At 39.0% G+C, this 23196-nt stretch overlaps 1 pseudogene; it reads left to right on the top strand.

Annotated features, from left to right (window-relative positions):
* The first annotated feature begins 4681 nt into the window (after positions 1 to 4681).
* Positions 4682 to 23196, top strand: part of LOC102397246 — a 37440-nt pseudogene continuing 18925 nt past the window's right edge.

Genomic DNA, 23196 nt, shown 5'->3' with positions numbered 1-23196 from the left:
AAAGTTCACCTTGAAGTTTGCATTGCATTTTACCATTCCTTTTAAATGTGTGTCTTTGCCAAAAGTAAGCAGCATAACTTTTTACTTCATTCTACTATAGTGAAGTGAAAGTCACTCAGTTGTGTGACTTTTTGCAACCCATGGACTGACTATACAGTCCACGGAATTCTCTAGGCCAGAATACTGGAGTGGATAGCCTTTCCCTTCTCCAGGAGATCTTCCCAACCCAAGGATCAAACCCAGGCCTCCCTCATTGCAGGCAGATTCTTTACCAGCTGAGCCACAAGGGAAGCCCAAGAACACCGGAGTGGATAGCCTATCCCTTCTCCAGAGGATCTTCCCGACTCAGGAATCGAACTGGGTTCTACTGCATTCCAGGTGGATTCTTAACCAACTGAGCTATCAGGGAAGCCCAAAGTGAAAGTGAAAGCCGCTCAGTTGTGTCTGATTCTTTGCGACTCCATGGACTGTCCATGGCATTCTCCAGGCCAGAATACTGGACTGGGTGGCCTTTCCCTTCTCCAGAGGATCTTCCAAACCCAGGGATCGAACCCAGGTCTCCTGCATTGCAGGTGGATTCTTTACCAGTTGAGCCACAAGGGAAGCCCAAGAACACTGGAGTGGGTAGCCTATCCCTTCTCCAGGGGATCTTCCCAACCCAGGAATCAAACCGGGTCTCCCGCATTGCAGGTGGATTCTTTACCTACGGAGCTATCGGGGAAGCCATCAAACCACAGCTTTATCAATATGCTAAATTTTCCAGTGACATACATATTTTGGCTCAAAACATTTTTCTTTCTTAATTTATTTGTTTTTATTAATGAATCTTAAAATTGCCTGCAGGTACACTTTCTTTAAAAGGTGGAAAAACTAGTCTCCCAGATAGCATAGGACAGTATTTTTTTCTTTTTTATTGGACTCACATTGACTAAATAACCATGGAAGTTCCAAATTGTGATGGTGATGAATAAGGCAATTGTCCATAAGATTTTTAGATATTACTCAAATTTGGCAATACGACACAGATTTACTAACACAAACATATTATTTTCAATGCATTAACTTCTGTCTTATAAATACCATGCTTTAGCAGATTAAATTAGTAACTTGGTACAGATTCTCATTCTTTTTAGAACTTAAAGTTATATATTCTTTTTCAGTTATATTAAGGCAGATCAAATTTTTGCAATTATGGAGATAGTGATATAAGATTACTACCTCTATAATGAAATATGTGTTTATGTTCAGTCCTAAGTATTGGAGCACACCACTTATAAACTAAACAAAAATCCTACTTTTGAGTCATTATAGTTTATTTTGAATGCAGACATAAAATAAATAAGTAACATTTAACATATAAATATTGTTGTTATATTATAGGCTTCTCTGATGGCTCAGTTGGTAAAGAATCTGCCTGCAATGCTATGTTATATGCATAGGGTTAAGTGAACTTCCCAGGTGGCAAAGTGGGTAAAGAATCCGCCTACAATGCAAGATACATGGGTTCAGTCCCTGGGTCGGAAAGCTCCTCTGTAGAAGGGAATGGCTACCCACTCAGTATTCTCGCCTGGGAAGTCCAATGGACAGAGGAGCCTGGCAGGCTATAATCTCTGGGACGGCAGAGTCTGACATGTCTAAAGCAACTGAGCACGCACACATAGGGTTAAGTGCTATGAAAATATAAAGCAGGAAAGAGGTTAGGGTCCACAAGAAGCAGGACTCTTGTTCGTTTTTAAAAGGGGCAGAGTAAGAATTTACAGAGACAACACTTTTTCATCAAAACCTGTTGAATGCATGGAAGAAGCCATGCATAGCTCTGAAGAGGAAGCACAGAGAACAACAGGGCAATGGCTGTGAAAAGTATTTGGCAAGTTTGAGTACTAGCAAGTATGTTGAGGGGACCAGACAGAATAAATGAAAAGAGAAGTAATAAAAAGGAAAGTCCAGAGAGATAAAAGGAGGAAGTGGTGGGCTTATGTTACAACACAACCTATTCTCTATGGTGACGCCCTCTGGAGTAGTGCAGTTGTTCATGGCAGCGAACTCCAGGTGAGCTGGATTACCTAGGACGTGGTATAGTCCCAAAATGACTTTGTCTTTTACTCTGAGTAAAACAAAAAGATGCTGGAAGATTTTGAGCCACACAGCAAAACATTCAGACTTAAAATTTAGTAAGATTACACTTGCTGCCTAACATGTTTCCTTAAAAATAGACAAAAAAAGGGACTATAGAGGAAACTGGGAATCCTAATAGGAGTCTACTGAAATAATCTAGGCAAGAGATGGTGATAACTTAGATGGGATGGTTAGAAGTGGAGATTGTGAAAAGATATTGGAACCTGATTATATTTTTTCAAAATTTGCTATTAGATTGACTACAAGATGAGAGATAAATAGAAGAGTCAAAGACTGCTCCAGAGTCTTTAGCCTGAAAACTGGAAGAGTAAGACTCTAATTGACTGAAGTTGGCAAGATTGCCGGAAGAATGAGTTTCAAGGAGGAAAGCTTTGAACTCTTTTTAGACATACTAAGATGAGAGCTGGAATTAGGGAGAAGTCTAGAGTGAAAACATACATTTGAGAGAATACAAAGTCTGGGGTGAAAATATACATATGAGAGAATACATTAACAAGAGAGAAGGTATTTAAGCCATTAGGCTAGATAAAATTACCAAACATATTCTAAATTCATTGGTAAAGAATCCAGAGGACCTGATTTTTGGTTTCAGCTATGTGGGTTTGGACATCACTTAATTTTACTGTGGCTCTCACTGCTATATTTAAAATGGATAACCAACAAGATCCTACTGACAAGAACATGAAAGTCTGTTCAATATTATGTGGCAGCCTGGATGAGAGGGGAGCATGGGGGAGAATGGATACATGTATATGTATGGCTGAGTTCCTTTGCTGTCCGCCTGCAACTGGCACAGCATTGTTAACTGACTATACTTCAAAATAAAATAAAAAGTTTAAAAAGGATTTCACTGTGGCTCTAACTTCATATAGGTAAAATAAGAAAAACTTTACCTCTTCTGTATCATAAATGTACTGTGAAAAACAGAGTACCTTTGAGTAAAACAAATTAGAAAACATAAGCAAATATGTGAACAATTCAGGAATGTAAATACTTTAAGATAAAAATAAAAATAATTCTATTCATTTTTAAGTTAAGTTCAAATGCAACTTCTATAATTTGCTCTCTCATTCTAGGGCAGAATGGAAACTCTGCAAATCATACTTCTGGAAAGTTCTGCAAATAGGAGATATTAGAGGAAGACCTCAAAGATGGAGGATAAACAAGCGGCCCACCTTTTCTCATCTGCTCAATTTTGGCTTCTTGCGTGCATCTTGTTTCTCTCAGCATCACCCTAGGCTTGCTTCCTCAGCCAAGCAACAGTGGTTTGTTTCATAGCCTCAACTGAATCTACTTTGCAGGGTTACCAACACTTGCACAATATGCCTTATTATGTGCCCTCAGTGAACTTAGGAAAAGCCAGACATAATTCTCCTCTGTGGGCTGAGTCCCAACCTCACCTTGATGTCTCTGAGTTTAGAGACATCAAGACCATCTGACAAACACCTCCAATTGCGAGGCCCAGATTTAAGCTTCATGGAGCCCCTTCTGTAATCATCCAAGTTTTAATTATTCTATCTCCTTTCCTTTCTTCTTCCAAATCTACAAATGGTAGCTACTTCTTACAATTGCTATTTCCATGATACAATTATGTTTCTCTTTTTGTTTTTCTCAGTTCTAAATATCTAGCCAACAATTCTTTATGTTGAATTCCCTCTCTTAAAGTAACTTGTATGGTTTCTAACTCCTAATGAACTTTGACTTGTTGACACAATGCTATGGAGCCACTGGCATAGAGAGACTAGATCTGAAATATTTTCAATAAAAGACTTGCACAAAATAATACTTTTGAAAAATTGCAATTTATAATAGAACCTTAAAAATAAAATGCATAGTGTTTGTGGAAATCTAAGAAAATAAAATACTTTTTAGAAATAAGTCCACAAGGACAGGAATAATCAGGAGACGCTAAACAGAAAAATATGAAAAATTGGAAGCAGATGGAAAAATGACAACTGACCTAGAAAACCTGAGCCCGAGGGAAGAAAAAGCACAGAAGCAAGCCAATTTGCACATTAGAACCAAAGAAATATTTCAGCAACTAGAGGCATGGGTACTTCTGAGCAATAAGTTCCCCGTGTTTTTTCCCTCTCCTCATATATCCCAGACTGGGTGCTGAAACCACAGGCAACCTAGAAACAACAACAGGCACAAATAATTTCCCCAAGAAAATGCCTCCCTAATCCAGCCAAAGACTCAGAAAAGGGGTACATTACCAAGATAATTTTTTGAATTACACAATAACCATTTTACTCCAGCCATAAAAAAAAAAAAAAAAAAAAAAAAGATTGACCCCATCCATAGCTCTGCCAAAAGCCAAATGAGGAAACTAGAATTCTAGCCTCACCAGGCTGTAGCAAGCCACCCCAATTCCTCTACCAGGGAGGTTCCAGTGAAGGCTAAGAAAGAGTAAGGGACTTCTGCCCCTATGAATGGTCAAGTGTCTTTCCCTGTGGAATCAGTGGAGACCATGTGGGAAACCTGGTCTTCCACACCCACCCAGAGGTGTTGATGCCTCTGTGGCTTCCTGCTGAGCCGATATCAGATGAGTAGTGGAGAATCAGGTCTTTTGCCAACACTCAGTAGTAACACGGTACCACTTCACAACAGTGTCAGAGAGGCCATGTGGGGAATGATGAACAACCATGCCACTCCCAGCAAGACCGCTATTGGTGAATGCATTAGTGGAGAATAATAGTAATAATTAGATATCAGTGGAGAGCCTCGCTCCCACCCCCACCCAGGAGCAACAAAGAGCACCCCTCTACCACCAGTGTCAATGGAATTCAAGTGAGGAATCTGGACTTTTAATCCCCCCTGATACAAATGGACTTCAGCAATAAATTTTAAAAATTATGTACCATGACCGTATGTTATGTTTACTCTAAGGAGGATAGACTAGTTCAGTATTAAAAAATGAATCAATGTAATACACCATATTAATAGGCTAAGAAAAATTACACGACCATTATTATCTGATGCAGAAAAAGCAGTTGGCCATACCCACTACCCATTTAAACTACAAACTCTCAAACAGGACATAGAGAGGAACTTTCTTGTCTTGATGAAAATCCTCTAAAAGAAGCCTCCAGATAACATCATATTTGGGTTTCCCTGGTGGCTCAGTGGTAAAAATCTGCATGCCAATGCAGGAGACATAGTTTTGATCCCTGGGGTCGGAAGATCCCCTGGAGAAGGAAATGGCAACCCACTCTAGTATTTTTGCCTGGGAAATCCCATGAACAGAGGAGGCGGCCAGGCCATAGTTCATGGGGTCATAAAGGAGTCAGACACAGTGTAGCAACTGAATAACAAAGGCAACATCATATTTAATGGTGAAAGACTAAAAGTTTTCCCTAAGATCACAAGCGGAGAAGGTGATGGCACCCCACTCCAGTACTCTTGCCTGGAAAATCCCATGGACAGAGGAGCCTGGTAGGCTGCAGTCCATGGGGTCGCAAAGAGTCGGACATGACTGAGCAACTTCACTTTCACTTTTCACTTTCCTACATTGGAAAAGGAAATAGCAACCCACTCCAGTGTTCTTGCCTGGAGAATTCTAGGGACAGGGGTGCCTCGTGGGCTGCTGTCAATGGGGTTGCACAGAGTCGGACACGACTGAAGTGACTTAGCAGCAGCAGCAGCAGCAAGATCACAAGACAAGAATGTCTGCTGTCATCACTCTATTCACCATAGTTCTGAAAGTTTTAGCCAGTGCATTATGGCAAGTAAAGGGAGGAAAAAGCATACAGAGAAGAAAGGGATTGAACCCACATCTACTTCATCTCCTCCTGCACTTGCAAGAACAGATTAGAAAGCAAGAAGTAAAATTGTCCCTGTTTGCAGATGACATGACCATCTATAAAGGAAATTCAAATAAATTTATTAAGCTGTTTAGTGAGTTCAGCAAGATCACAGGATAATATAAGGTGTATAAATTCGAACCCAAAACAATAAAGTAAATGGCAACGGGATCATACTTATCAGTAATTACCTTAAACATAAATGGGTTGAATGCCCCAACCAACAGACAAAGACTGGCTGAATGGATACAAAAACAAGACCCCTACATATGTTGTCTACAAGAGACCCACCTCAAAACAGGGGACACATACAGACTGAAAGTGAAGGGCTGGGAAAAGATTTTCCATGCAAATAGGGACCAAAAGAAAGCAGGAGTAGCAATACTCATATCAGATAAAATAGACTTTAAAACAAAGGCTGTGAAAAGAGACAAAGAAGGTCACTACATAATGATCAAAGGATCAATCCAAGAAGAAGATATAACAATTATAAATATATATGCACCCAACACGGGAGCACTGCAGTATGTAAGACAAATGCTAACAAGTATGAAAGGACAAATTGACAATAACACAATAAGAGTGGGAGACTTTAATACCCCACTCACACCTATGGATAGATCAACTAAACAGAAAATTAACAAGGAAACACAAACTTTAAATGATACAATAGACCAGTTAGACCTAATTGATATCTATAGGACATTTCACCCCAAAACAATGAATTTCACCTTTTTCTCAAGCGCACATGGAACCTTCTCCAGGATAGATCACATCCTGGGCCATAAAGCTAGCCTTGGTAAATTCAAAAAAATTGAAATCATTCCAAGCATCTTTTCTGACCACAATGCAGTAAGATTAGATCTCAATTACAGGAGAAAAACTATTAAAAATTCCAACATATGGAGGCTGAACAACACGCTGCTGAATAACCAACAAATCACAGAAGAAATCAAAAAAGAAATCAAAATTTGCATAGAAACTAATGAAAATGAAAACACAACAACCCAAAACCTGTGGGACATGGTAAAAGCAGTCCTAAGGGGAAAGTTCATAGCAATACAGGCACACCTCAAGAAACAAGAAAAAAGTCAAATAAATAACCTAACTCTACACCTAAAGCAACTAGAAAAGGAAGAAATGAAGAACCCCAGGGTTAGTAGGAGGAAAGAAATCTTAAAACTTAGAGCAGAAATAAATGCAAAAGAAATAAAAGAGATCATAGCAAAAATCAACAAAACCAAAAGCTGGTTTTTTGAAAGGATAAATAAAATTGACAAACCATTAGCTAGACTCATCAAGAAACAAAGGGAGATAAATCAAATCAATAAAATTAGAAATGAAAATGGAGAGATCACAACAGACAACAACAAAGGATCATAAGAGAGTACTATCAACATTATATGCCAATAAAATGGACAACGTGGAAGAAATGGACAAATTCTTAGAAAAGTACAGCTTTCCAAAACTGGACCAGAAAGAAATAGAAAATCTTAACAGACCCATCACAAGCACGGAAATTGAAACTGTAATCAAAAATCTTCCAGCAAACAAAAGCCCAGGTCCAGACGGCTTCACAGCTGAATTCTACCAAAAATTTAGAGAAGAGCTAACACCTATCCTGTTCAAACTCTTCCAGAAAATTGCAGAGGATGGTAAACTTCCAAACTCATTCTATGAGGCCACCATCACCCTAATACCAAAACCTGACAAAGATGCCACAAAAAAAGAAAACTACAGGCCAATATCATTGATGAACATAGATGCAAAAATCCTTAACAAAATTCTAGCAATCAGAATCCAACAACACATTAAAAAGATCATACACCATGACCAAGTGGGCTTTATCCCAGGGATGCAAGGATTCTTCAATATCTGCAAATCAATCAATGTAATACACCATATTAACAATTTGAAAAATAAAAACCATATTATTATCTCAATAGATGCAGAGAAAGCCTTTGACAAAATTCAACATCCATTTATGATCAAAACTCTCCAGAAAGCAGGAATAGAAGGAACATACCTCAACATAATCAAAGCTATATATGACAAACCCACAGCAAACATTATCCTCAATGGTGAAAAATTGAAAGCATTTCCTCTAAAGTCAGGAACAAGACAAGGGTGCCCACTTTCACCATTACTATTCAACATAGTTTTGGAAGTTTTGGCCACAGCAATCAGAACAGAAAAAGAAATAAAAGGAATCCAAATTGGAAAAGAAGAAGTAAAGCTCTCACTGTTTGCAGATGACATGACCCTCTACACAGAAAACCCTAAAGACTCCACCAGAAAATTACTAGAACTAATCAATGACTATAGTAAAGTGGCAGGATATAAAATCAACACACAGAAATCCCTTGCATTCCTATACACTAATAATGAGAAAACAGAAAGAGAAATTAAGGAAACAATTCCATTCACCATTACAATGGAAAGAATAAAATACTTAGGAATATATCTACCTAAAGAAACTAAAGACCTATATATAGAAAACTATAAAACACTGGTGAAAGAAATCAAAGAGGACACTAACAGATGGAGAAATATACCATGTTCATGGATTGGAAGAATCAATATAGTGAAAATGAGTATACTACCCAAAGCAATCTATAGATTCAATGCAATCCCTATCAAGCTACCAACAGTATTCTTCACAGAGCTACAATAAATAATTTCCCAATTTGTATGGAAATACAAAAAACCTCGAATAGCCAAAGCGATCTTGAGAAAGAAGAATGGAACTGGAGGAATCAACCTGCCTGACTTCAGGCTCTACTACAAAGCCACAATTATCAAGAGAGTATGGTACTGGCACAAAGACAGAAATATAGATCAATGGAACAAAATAGAAAGCCCAGAGATAAATCCACGCACATATGGACACCTTATCTTTGACAAAGGAGGCAAGAATATACAATGGATTAAAGACAATCTCTTTAACAAGTGGTGCTGGGAAATCTGGTCAACCACTTGTAAAAGAATGAAACTAGAACACTTTCTAACACCATACACAAAAATAAACTCAAAATGGATTAAAGATCTCAATGTAAGACCAGAAACTATAAAACTCCTAGAGGAGAACATAGGCAAAACACTCTCTGACATACATCACAGCAGGAGCCTCTACGACCCACCTCCCAGAATATTGGAAATAAAAGCAAAAATAAACAAATGGGACCTAATTAACCTTAAAAGCTTCTGCACATCAAAGGAAACTATTAGCAAGGTGAAAAGACAGCCTTCAGAATGGGAGAAGATAATAGCAAATGAAGCAACTGACAAACAACTAATCTCGAGAATACACAAGCAACTCCTACAGCTCAACTCCAGAAAAATAAATGACCCAATCAAAAAATGGGCCAAAGAACTAAATAGACATTTCTCCAAAGAAGACATCCAGATGGCTAACAAACACATGAAAAGATGCTCAACATCACTCATTATCAGAGAAATGCAAATCAAAACCACTATGAGGTACCATTTCATGCCAGTCAGAATGGCTGGGATCCAAAAGTCTACAAGTAATAAATGCTGGAGAGGGTGTGGAGAAAAGGGAACCCTCTTGCACTCTTGGTGGGAATGCAAACTAGTACAGCCACTATGGAGAACAGTGTGGAGATTCCTTAAAAAACTGGAAATAGAACTGCCTTATGATCCAGAAATCCCACTGCTGGGCATACACACTGAGGAAACCAGAAGGGAAAGAGACACGTGTACCCCAATGTTCATCGCAGCACTGTTTATAATAGCCAGGACATGGAAGCAACCTAGATGTCCATCAGCAGATGAATGGATAAGAAAGCTGTGGTACATATACACAATGGAGTATTACTCAGCCATTAAAAAGAATACATTTGAATCAGTTCTAATGAGGTGGATGAAACTGGAGCCTATTATACAGAGTGAAGTAAGCCAGAAAGAAAAACACCAATACAGTATACTAACACATATATATGGAATTTAGAAAGATGGTAACAATAACCCTGTGTACGAGACAGCAAAAGAGACACTGATGTATAGATCAGTCTTATGGACCTGTGGGAGAGGGAGAGGGCGGCGAGATCTGGGAGAATGGCATTGAAACATGTATAATATCATGTATGAAACGAGTCGCCAGTCCAGGTTCGATGCACGATACTGGATGCTTGGGGCTGGTGCACTGGGATGACCCAGAGGGAGAGTATGGGGAGGGAGGAGGGAAGAGGGTTCAGGATGGGGAACACAGGTATACCTGTGGCGGATTCATTTTGATATTTGGCAAAACTAATACAATATTGTAAAGTTTAAAAATAAATAAAATTTAAAAAAAATTGTACTCCAGTTTGAATCAATGCATCAAACTTGGGAAAGTGAATTAAACGTTTTTATGCCTACTACAAGTAAGACATACATAGGTGTTTTCTCATTTATTCTTCATTTAAACTTTCTAACAAATTTGTGAGACCGATATTATTATCCTCCTCATACAAATGAGAAAATCAAAACTCTGGAAGTCTATGATAACTTGGTAAGTCCATAATGTTAGTTAAATAATGGATTCTGAATATATTAAATTCTATTTTTGTTGTTATTTTTTACTGTTTAATTGCTAAGTCATGTCTGACTCTTTGAGACCCCATGGACTGTAGCCCACCAGGCTTCTCTGCCCATGGAATTCTCCAGTCAAGAATACTGAATTGCATTGCCATTTCCTTCTCCAGGGGATCTTTCTAACCCAGAGATCAAACCTGTGTCTCCTGCTGGGCAGGTGGATTCTTTACCACTGAGCCAGGAGGGAGGGATGCCCTGTTGAATTCTATACAAATAATCTATCTCATTTCTAACAGGAGACGATAGTGCAATCTAATTTCAAAACACAATACTAGAGATTTCCACACTTGGCCAAGAGGAAGTAATAAGGACTGAATTTATTCTCTCACCAGAAATAAATTTAAAATTGTACATAAAATGTGAAATGATACCCACTAAGATTCTGGATGTTGGTCAATGAAGAGGCCATGAGACAAACAGAACTCAGTTAGAACCAGGTGGTCTCCCTGACTAGGAGAGATGAGGCTGGAAGGAAAGGAAACCAAGGTAACCAAGGTTTGCAAGAGAAACCGGGGGAGCAAAGAGAGTTGAACAAAGAAAATCTCTGAAAATCTACATAGTCTCTCTCAATTACTCAGTTATGTGCTAATTAGCACATGCATGTGAAGAAACTACCCAAGGCTGGGGAAAGAGCACCCAAGGGATTAAAGAAGGAATCAGCAAACTGCAGCCAGCGGATCAGCCATCTGTTTTTGTAAATAAAATTTTATTGGAGTCAAACATATCATTCATACGCTGTAATGACTACTTCGTGCTAAACTAGCAGAGTTGAGTGGATGCAAGAGAATCTGTATGTCTCACCAAGACTAAAATATTTACTATCTACGTCCTTAAAAAATTTGCTGATCCTTGCATTTAAATGACCACTCATAAAACCAAAACTAGGACTATGTAAAGGAAACACGGTGTCTAGGACACAAAATTTTAGAAGGCACTCAGGCTCAGGTGCAGACCCTGCACTTGGATGAGCCTCAGAGAGAGTACTGCCTTAGATCTTCCACCCTTGACCAGTGCACTGCCCAGAGCCAACACTCATAAAAGGTCCTGGATGACAGGAGAAAACTTGTGGTGATACAAAAGTCCTGTATCTTAACTGCATCAATGTCAATATCCTGGTTGTCATTTTGTCCTATCATTCATAAAATATTATTGGGTTGGCCAAATCTTTCCACAAGATGTTATGGAAAAACTCGAAGGAACTTTTCACTAACCCAGTACTATCAGGTTCAATAAAGGGAAAGGGCATGTGGGCTTTCTTTATACTGTTTCTTATACCTGAATGTATTATTACTTCAAAAATTTAATTAAAATTTTAAATGTTCTTCAATTAATAATACATGTGAAATTTTTTTTTAAATGCACTCAATAATTTGCTCACCTCACTCTAGTTCTAGCTTTTTTCCATACAAAGCCAGGAATATAGCAGTTCACACCAGCTACAGACCAAACGCTCATAATTCACAGGGCATTGGATAAAGCAGTCAGAGTAATTTGGCCTTAGTACTGGAAAAAAGAATCTGTCAGTAAAGAATATGCCTGCAATGCAGGAGACCACCTGCAGTGCAGGAGACCCAGGTTTGATCCCTGGGTCAGGAAGATCCCTTGGAGAAGGAAATGGCAACCCTCTCCAGTATTCTTGCCTGGAAAATCCCATGACCAGAGGAACCTGGCAGGCTACAGTCCATGGAGTCACAAGGGTTGGACACGACTGAGGGACTAAACCACCACCACTGGAAAAAATTAGCCACAGACTAAAAGTTTCTCTGATCCCACCTAATAGAACTTAAAGGTGAGAGCAAAATGGATCAAACCGTTTTCAGGTAACTTAATCAAGTCCCAGAACAAAGGTCAAGAGTACGTAAAAGAATATAAATCTATCTAGCACCCAAAAAGGTAAAAATGTAAATGTCTGGCATCTAGTAAAACATTACTAGGCATGCAAAGAAGAAAAAAAAAGGTTCATGATGAGGAGAGGAATCAATCAACTGAAATTGAGCCAACTCTTGCACACCACTGGTAGAAAGGTAAATTGATAAAGTCACTGGGGAAAACAGTATGGAGGTTTCTCAAAAACTAAAACTAGAACTACCATATGACCCAGCGATTCCACTCCTGATACATATCAAAAATAAAATGCACACATTTACACACAATGGAATACTACTCAGCCATAAAAAAGAACAAAATATTGGCATTTGCAGCAACATGGATGGACTTGGAGGGAAACATACTATGAAGTAAGTCAGACAGAGAAAGAAAAATACTGTATTATATGACTTATATGTGGAATCTAAAAAATATAAAAATCTATTAAATATAATAAAAAAAGAAGCAGTCTCACAGATATAGAGAATAAGCTAGTTGTTACCAGTGGGGGAGAGGGAAGGTAGGGAGGCAGAATAGGAGGTAGAGGATTAAAAGATAGGAGCTATTAGGTATAAAATAAGTTACAAGGATGCACCATACAAAACAGGAAATATAGCCAATATTTTATAAAAATATAAACAAGTATAACCTTTAAAAATTGTGAATCACTGTATTGTACACCTAACAAAGTATTTTATAGCAATTATGCATCAATAAAAAAGAAACTGTCCAAGAAATGACACAGAAGAGAGAGTTAGTAGAAAAAGAATGTTATTTTAGTTGCAGTTTGTAAATTTAAGAATCTGGAGGAAAGATTGAATATGTGAAGCAGAGGCATAGAAAGCTTTAAAAAAATGGGTACAAATCAGACTTCTAGACATGAAAAGACAATGTCTGAGAGGAAATCTATACTGGATGTGTTATGGGAGAAAACACATTGCAAAAGAAAATAATTAGTGAACTCAAACACATTGCAATCAAAACTACCCACAATAAAACTGTGAGTATGTACTAAAAAAAAAAAAAAAGAAACCAGAGTTGATAAGCTGTGGGGCAATTTCAAGCAATCTGAAATACATGCAATTAGAATCCCAATTAGAAGAAAAGAGAAAAGAAGAGAAAAAAGGAATGATAAACACATAGATCCAAAAAACTAAAAGCACAAAAAAATGTGGAAAACTACATGAAAATACATCAAATCAAATTTCTCTGATAAAGAATCTTCCTGAAATGCAGGAGACCCCAGTTCAATTCTTGGATCAGAAAGATCCCCTGGAGAAGGAATAGGCTACCCACTCTAGTATTCTTGGGCTTTCCTGATGGCTCAGCTGGTAAAGAATTCCTTCACCTAGAATGCAGACAACCTGGGTTCGATCCCTTGGTTGCAAAGATAAAGGGAATAGCTACCCACTCTGGTATTCTGGCCTGGAGAATTCCATGGACAGAAGAGCCTGGCAGGCTACCGTCCATGGGGTCACAGAGTCAGACACGACTGAATGACTCACTTTCACTTTATTAATAAAAAAAAAGTATTAAAAACAGAAAAAAAATACATGTTATATACAGGGGCACACAAGTTCTGTTGACATCATATTTGGATGGCAGCATATTTCACACGAAAACAATATAAAAAAGTCAAGAAAGCAATATCTTAAAACCCCTGAAAGAAAAAAAAAAAAAAAAACCTGTCAACCTATAATTCTTTATCCCAAGGAAACTATTTTTTTAAAACAATTATTCCTAATGAAGAAAGTCAGACTTCCTTATCAAACAAAAAAGGAGTATATGTGTATGCATGTATGATTCTGTTTATATAACCTTCTGGAAAATGTGCAATCTAATCTACAATGACAGAAAGCAGATCAGTGGTTGCCTGAAGATGTGGAGGACAGAGAGAAGCAGAAGGGAGAGATTAAAGGGAGCAGAAGTAAGCTACTGGGATGACGATGTGGCCACTGTCTTTAGAGTGGCTGTGATTTTACCAAATGTAGGCATGTGTCACACCTACGAAAATGCTAAATGTCTGAAGTTTGCTATAACTCAATAAAGTTAATTAAAAGTACATAATTTTATGGTACTGATGGACCTGTTTGTAGGGCAGTAATACTGACAGAGACACAGAGAACAGACATGTGGACACAGCAGGGGAAGAAGAGGGGGACCCATTAAGAGAGAAGCACTGAAACACATACATTAGTTGCAAGTGTTAGTCACTCATCACTCAGTTGTGTCTGACTCTTTGCAACCCCACAGACTGTAGCTCACCAGCTGGTGGGAATTTGCTGTATGACTTAGGGAGCTCAAGTGTGGTCAGTCTAGAGGAGTTGGATCGGGTGGGTGACGGGAGGGAGGTTCATGAGGGAGAGGACATATGTATACCTATGGCTGATTCACGTTGATGTATAGCAGAAACCAGTGCAACATTGTAAAACAATTATCCTCTCCAATTAAAAATAAATACATTTTTATACCACATAATTTTAGTATAAAAATATACATGACATATAAGCTGTGAACTACAAAAATAAAGCAAACATCTCTGAACCCTATCCAAATTGGACTTCTCAAACCCATAACCTCTCCTTCCATCCTCCAAGAAAGTAAATATTATTTTGCTTTTATTATGTAATTATTATGTATTATATATAAGTATGTATTATCCAAGAAATTATTATGCTTTTAACAAAAGTAAACAAAAATTTTTCTCTTTATATGTCTAAAGAATATAACATAGGAATGTTTCAAGTCCAAATTAATGAAAGTTATGTCTTTTCAAACATTTTTCAATGTAACACACTAGTGACATGAAAAAAAGACCTTATGTATTAATATCATTAGTAAGTCACCTGTTATTTTTATGAAATTTTAACCATTTTGTTAGATTTTACTTAATCACATTTACCAATAATTCCACTTGCAGCCATTTTGGCTACTAACTGGATTTGAAGCTCTTCACTGTACATGACACCCATGCTCACCCAGCATGTATCATCTCATTTAGCACAAACTAAATATGGTTTTTACCATGAGGACTTCTGAAAACTTGGAAATAAGTAATGCATTCTATGAATTAAATATTAGAAATGCCAGAGAGCCACGTGAGGAAGTAAACCAAGAGCTCACTTGTAAAATTTTTATTAAAGAGCAGACAGATTCAAAATTTTAAACAAGTTGCCTTGTTTCTAATCTTAGAAAGAGATGTGAGCAATCACCAACATTTCGTAAAGTGGAAACCTGTGCTTTACTGTGTCTTTGCAGAAAAGGGGAATGGTCAGCCTGATGGTTAATTTTACATGTTAACCTGACTGAGCCATGAGATATCCAGACATTTGGTCAAATGTTATTCTTGGTGTTTCTCTGAGAATATCTTTAGATAAAATTAATATTTAAATTGGTAGACTGAGTAAAGCAGATTGCCTTCCTTAATATCAGTCGGCCTCAACCAATTAGTTAAAAGTTTGGATACAACAAAAAGGCTGACCCTCTCCCAAGAAAGGGAAAATTCTCCTACTTGACTGCTTTCAAACTGGGACATTCACTTTTCCCTGTCTTTGGATTTGAACTGAATCTTTGGCTCATCTTCAGTCTTGAACCTGCCAGCCTTCCAAAGGGAACTACACCATAGGTTATCCTACCTGTCAGGTCTTTGGACTCATATTGGAACAAAATCATTGCTTCCCCTAGGTCCTTACCTTGCCAACTCACCCTGCATATCTTGAGACTGTGTCAGTTCAGTTCAGTTCAGTCACTCAGACATGTCCAACTCCTTGTGACCCCATGAACCACAGCACGCCAGGCTTCCCTGTCCATCAACAACTCCCGGAGTTTACCCAAACTCATGTCTATTGAGTCGGAGATACCATCCAATCATCTCATCCTCTATCGTCCCCTTCTCCTCCTGCCCCTAATCCCTCCCAGCATCAGGGTCTTTTCAAATGAGTCAGCTCTTCGCATCAGGTGGCCAAAGTATTGGAGTTTCAGCTTCAACATCAGTCCTTCCAATGAACACCCAGGACTGATCTCCTTTAGGATGGATTGGTTGGATCTCCTTGCAGTCCAAGGGACTCTCAAGAGTCTTCTCCAACACCACAGTTCAAAAGCATCAATTCTTCAGTGCTCAGCTTTCTTTATAGTCCAACTCTCACATCCATACATGACTACTGGAAAAACCATAGCCTTGACTAGACAGACCTTTGTTGACAAAGTAATGTCTCTGTTTTTGAATATGCTGTCTATGTTGGTCATGACTTTCCTTCCAAGGAGTAAGAGCCTTTTAATTTCATGGCCGCAATCACCATCTGCAGTGATTTTGGAGCCCAGAAAAATAAAGTCAGCCACTGTTTCCCCATCTATTTGCCATGAAGTGATGGGACCAGATGCCATGATCTTAGTTTTCCGAATGTTGAGCTTTAAGCCAAACTTTTCACTTTCTTTCATTTTCATCAAGAGGCTTCTGCCATAAGGGTGGTGTCATCTGCATATCTGAGATTATTGACATTTCTCACAGCAATCTTGATTCCAGCTTGTGCTTCTTCCAGCCCAGCATTTCTCATAATGTACTCTGCATATAAGTTGAAGAATTTTCCACAGTTTATTGTGATCCACACAGTAAAATGCTTTGGCATAATTAATAAAGCAGAAATAGATATTTTTCTGGAACTCTCTTGCTTTCTCGATGATCCAGTGGATGTTGGCAATTTGATCTCTGGTTCCTCTGCCTTTTCTAAAACCAGCTTAAACATCTGGAAGTTCACGGTTCACATATTGCTGAAGCCTGGCTTGGAGAATTTTGAGCATTACTTTACTAGCGTTTGAGATGAGTGCAATTGTGCGGTAGTTTGAGCATTCTTCGGAGAAGGCAATGGCACCCTACTACAGTACTCTTGCCTGGAAAATCCCATGGATGGAGGAGCCTGGAAGGCTGCAGTCCATGGGGTCGCTGAGGGTCGGACACAACTGAGAGACTTCACTTTCACTTTTCACTTTCGTGCATTGGAGAAGGAAACGGCAACCCACTCCAGTGTTCTTGCCTGGAGAATCCCAGGGACTGGGGAGCCTGGTGGGCTGCCGTCTATGGGGATCGCACAGAGTTGGACACGACTGAAGCAACTTAGCAGCAGCAGCAGTAGTTGAGCATTCTTTGGCATTGCCTTTCTTTGGGACTGGAATGAAAACTGACCTTTTCCAGTCCTGTGGCCACTGCTTGAGACTTTTTAGCCTCCATAATCGCATGAGTCAATTCTTTATAATAATTCTCTTTATATTTACCAATTTAAATATACACCTATTAGTTTTGTTTCTCTGGAGAACACTAACTAACACAGTCAGTGTGGAGTACAGAAATTGGTGGAACAAAGAGGTGAAAGACCTCTAGTAGTCCCACAACTAATGGCAGTCAAGGAGGATTTCTTCCCTGGTCCACAGACTCCACCTTCCTGAAATCTATTCCAAGCATGACTTCATTATGGAGACTTTCCAGCTATCACAGCTCAATACAATTTAACCTCAAACCAACTATGGATCTGTGTTCAGGTCCATACTCACTGAACAACCTCTGTTTGCAATTTAGCTTTCCATGAACAACTTCTCACCTGGAAAAATCCTCTACTCATGCCAAGCATTTCAGATTGTATGACATACCATATGGGAACCTGTTCTTGCCGAGTTGGCATTCAATCAGATTTCTTTTGATGAAAGCATTTTTATTTCCCTCAGTCCATGCTTGTGGAAGGACGATTCAACATTCCAGACATAAAATTAGGAACATGACTTTGTGTGTATGTGTGTGTGTTAGTAACTCAGTTGTGTCTGACTCTTTGTGACCCCATGAACTGTAGCTTGCCAAGCTCCTCTGCCTATGGGGATTCCCCAGGGGAGAATACTGGAGTGGGTTGCCATTTCCTTCTCCAGGGGATCTTGACTCAGGCCTAGACAAATCCAAGTTTCTGTGATTGGTTGAGTGATGGTAAGAGACAAAATCTAGATCAATAAGAATCAGCCGGGGAGAGGAGCCAAGATGGCGGAGGAGTAGGACGGGGAGAACACTTTCTCCCCCACAAATTCATCAAAAGAGCATTTAAACATCGAGTAAATTCCACAAAACAACTTCTGAATGCTGGCAGAGGACATCAGGCACCCAGAAAAGCAGCCCAACTCTTCGAAAGGAGGTAGGAAAAAATATAAAAGACAAAAAAAGAGACAAAAGAGGGAGGGACGGAGTTCCGTCCCGGGAAGGGAGTCTTAAAAAGAGAGAAGTTTCCAAACACCAGGAAACTCTCTCACTGCCGAATCTGTGCCGAGCTTTGGAAGCACAGAGGGCAACATAAAAGGGAGGGGAAAAAAAAAATAAACAATTAAAAATCGCGGATTGTGAGCCCTACAGTAACTCCCCCAGCGGAGAAGCAGCGCAGATGCCTGCACACGGCATTAGCAAGCGGGGGCTGGGCAGGGAAGTGCGGCGCGGGCTGTGTCCCTTAGAGTAAGAATCCGGCCGAATGTCCTGAGCGCTATCTGAGCGAAATAATTTGGGCTAGCAAAGCAGACTGTGGGATATCTACCACGCAAAAAGCCAGCCCTAACCTAAGACACCGCCAGGCCCGCGCACAGAACAAAGGACTGAACAGAGAGAGCCGGCTGCAGACCTTCCCCCTCCGGTGACAGGCAGCCAGAGCCGGAAGGGGGCAATTGCAGCCCCAGAGAGACACTATCTATAAAACTGTAAGCAGGCTTCTTTGCTAACTAAAACTTCTTGGGGGTCTGGACAGTCAACAGCTGCCTGAGAAGGTGCGCCGGTTTTACACCCAGATAACCGAGTGGCGGGGAGGTGATAAGTCGCAGCATTGGTGCCCGCCAAACACCTCATCACCTGAGCTGCTCGGATCTGGGAAGAACACAAAACGCAGGCCCAACCGAGTCTGCGCCTCTGAGGACTACCCGAGTGCCTGAACCTGAGCGGCTTGGACCTGGGAGCTCAGCCCAGGGCCGGCCTCTGATTGTTCCCGGCGGAACAGCCTAGAGCCCGAGCAGTGTGGGCAGGGAGGCTACATGCGCGGTGAGTGGGGGCAGACCCAGTGTGGCTGAGGCACTGCGAGCGCATGCCAGTGTTATCTGTTTGCAGCATCCCTCCCTCCCTCCCCACAGCGCGGCTGAACAAGTGAGCCTAAATTAAAAAAAAAAAAAAAAAATAGTGTCCTCAACCATCCCCTTTGTGTCAGGGCGGGAACCAGACACTGAAGAGACCAGCAAACAGAAGAAGCTGTAACAGAGGGAAACGCCTTGGAAGCTACAGGCCATAGATTAAAACCCTGTGGTTACTACGGATTACATAGGAAGGGGCCTATAGATCTTGAGAAATATAAGTCGGACTAAGGAACTGCCAAAAATGAACTGAACCCACAATACTCACAACAAAACCAGAGAAAGACCTAGATATATTTTTACTATTTTTACGATCAATCTTTCTTTCTTTTTTTTTTTTTTTTAATTAAAAAAGGAAAAAAATTTTTAAGTCCTCTATTGTCCTTTAATTTTCACTTTTATAACTATTACTTTGCAAAAAAAAAAAAAAAGACCCTATTTTTTTTTCTTCTTCAGCAAACTTCATATATATATTTTATAATTTTTTGACCGTGGTTTTTTTTTTTTTTTTTTTTTTTTTTTTTCTTTTTCTTCTTTTCTTTAACATTGTATTTTTGAAATTCCAAACTGTACTCTAGATTTTAAATTTTAGCCTTTTGATATATGCTATCAATTTTGTACCTATAGTTTTTTTCATAATTTCTGTGACTTTTTTTTTCTCTGTTTCTTTCTCTTCTTCTTTTATATAACATCATATATCTGCAATTCCAAACTCTACTCAAGATTTTTAATTTATGCTTTTTGGTATTTGATATCAATTTTGTACCTGTATTTTCTTTATAATTTTTGCGACATTGTTTTTGTTGGTTTGTTTGTTTTCTCTCTTTATTTTTCTTCTTCTTCTTTTTTTTTTTTTTTTTTTTAACGTTGTATTTTTGAAATTCCAAACTCTACTCTAGATTTTTAATTTTTGCTTTTTGGTATTAGTTATCAATTTTGTACCTGTAGTTTCTTTATTACTTTCACGACCTTGTTTGTTTTTCTTTGTTCGTTTTTTCTCTCTTTCTTTTCCTTCTTCTTTTCATTAACATCGCATTTTTGAAATTCCAAACTCTACTCTAGATTTCTAATTTTTGTTTTTATGTATTTGTTACCAATTTTGTACCTTTAAGAACCCAATCTTCAGGACCCATTTTTCACTAGTGTACGAGATTACTGGCTTGACTGCTCTCTCTCCCTTTGGACTCTCCATTTTCTCCACCAGGTCACCTGTATCTCCTCCCTAACCCCTCTCTACTCTACCCAACTCTGTGAATTTCTGTGTGTTCCAGACGGTGGAGAACACTTAAGGAACTGATTACTGGCTGGATCTGTCTCCCTCCTTTTCATTTCCCCCTTTTATCCTTCTGGCCACCTCTGTCTCCTGCCTCCTTCTTCTCTTCCCTGTATAACTCCGTGAACATCTCTGAGTGGTCCAGTTGTGGAGTGCACATAAGGAAGTGACTACTGGATAGCCCACTCTCTCCACTATTGATTCCACCTCATCTCATTTGGGTCACCTCTAACTCCCTCCTCCCACTTCTCTTCTCCATGTAATGCTGTGAACCTCTCTGAGTGACCCTCACAGTAGAGAAACTTTTCATCTTTAACGTAGATGTTTTATCAGTGGTGCTGTATAGAAGGAGAAGTTTTGAAACTACTGTAAAATTAAGACCGATAACTGGAAGTAGGAGGCTTAAGTCCAAACCCTGACTCCAGGGAACTCCTGACTCCAAGGAACATTAATTGACAGGAGCTCATCAAACGCCTCCATACCGACACTGAAACCAAGCACCACACAAGGGCCAACAAGTTCCAGGGAAAGACATAACAAGCAAATTCTCCAGCAACAAAGGAACACAGCCCTGAGCTTCAAGATACAGGCTGCCCAAAGTCACCCCAAAACCATAGACATCTCATAACTCATTACTGGACATTTCATTACACTCCAGAGAGAAGAAATACAGTTCCATCCACCAGAATATCGACACAAGCTTCCCTAACCAGGAAACCTTGACAAGCCACCTGTACAAACCCACACACAGCGAGGAAATGCCACAATAAAGAGAACTCCATAAACTGCCAGAATACAGAAAGGACACCCCAAACTCAGCAATTTAAACAAGATGAAGAGACAGAGGAATAGCCAGCAGATAAAGGAACAGGATAAATGCCCACCAAACCAAACAAAAGAGGAAGAGATAGGGAATCTACCTGATAAAGAATTCCGAATAATGATAGTGAAATTGATCCAAAATCTTGAAATTAAAATGGAATCACAGATAAATAGCCTGGAAACAAGGATTGAGAAGATGCAAGAAAGGTTTAACAAGGACTTAGAAGAAATAAAAAAGAGTCAATATATAATGAATAATGCAATAAGTGAAATTAAAAACACTCTGGAGGCAACAAATAGTAGAATAACAGAGGCAGAAGATAGGATTAGTGAATTAGAAGATAGAATGGTAGAAATAAATGAATCAGAGAGGATAAAAGAAAAACGAATTAAAAGAAATGAGGACAATCTCAGAGACCTCCAGGACAATATTAAACGCTACAACATTCGAATCATAGGGATCCCAGAAGAAGAAGACAAAAAGAAAGACCATGAGAAAATACTTGAGGAGATAATAGTTGAAAACTTCCCTAAAATGGGGAAGGAAATAATCACCCAAGTCCAAGAAACCCAGAGAGTCCCAAACAGGATAAACCCAAGGCGAAACACCCCAAGACACATAGTAATCAAATTAACAAAGATCAAACACAAAGAACAAATATTAAAAGCAGCAAGGGAAAAACAACAAATAACACACAAGGGAATTCCCATAAGGATAACAGCTGATCTTTCAATAGAAACTCTTCAAGCCAGGAGGGAATGGCAAGACATACTTAAAATGATGAAAGAAAATAACCTACAGCCCAGATTATTGTACCCAGCAAGGATCTCATTCAAGTATGAAGGAGAAATCAAAAGCTTTTCAGACAAGCAAAAGCTGAGAGAATTCTGCACCACCAAACCAGCTCTCCAACAAATACTAAAGGATATTCTCTAGACAGGAAACACAAAAATTGTGTATAAATTCGAACCCAAAACAATAAAGTAAATGGCAACGGGGTCATACTTATCAGTAATTACCTTAAACGTAAATGGGTTGAATGCCCCAACCAAAAGACAAAGACTGGCTGAATGGATACAAAAACAAGACTCCTGCATATGTTGTCTACAAGAGACCCACCTCAAAACAGGGGACACATACAGACTGAAAGTGAAGGGCTGGAAAAAGATTTTCCATGCAAATAGGGACCAAAAGAAAGCAGGAGTAGCAATACTCATATCAGATAAAATAGACTTTAAAACAAAGACTGTGAAAAGAGACAAAGATGGTCACTACATAATGATCAAAGGATCAATCCAAGAAGAAGATATAACAATTATAAATATATATGCACCCAACACGGGAGCACCGCAGTATGTAAGACAAATGCTAACAAGTATGAAAGAAGAAATTAACAATAACACAATAATAGTGGGAGACTTTAATACCCCACTCACACCTATGGATAGATCAACTAAACAGAAAATTAACAAGGAAACACAAACTTTAAATGATACAATAGACCAGTTAGACCTAATAGATATCTATAGGACATTTCATCCCAAAACAATGAATTTCACCTT

Source organism: Bubalus bubalis, chromosome 1 (genome assembly GCF_019923935.1).
Source record: "Bubalus bubalis isolate 160015118507 breed Murrah chromosome 1, NDDB_SH_1, whole genome shotgun sequence".
Taxonomy (NCBI): domain Eukaryota; kingdom Metazoa; phylum Chordata; class Mammalia; order Artiodactyla; family Bovidae; genus Bubalus; species Bubalus bubalis.
Note: the sequence above shows the minus strand (reverse complement) of the source record. Positions and strands in the feature narration are given on the sequence as shown.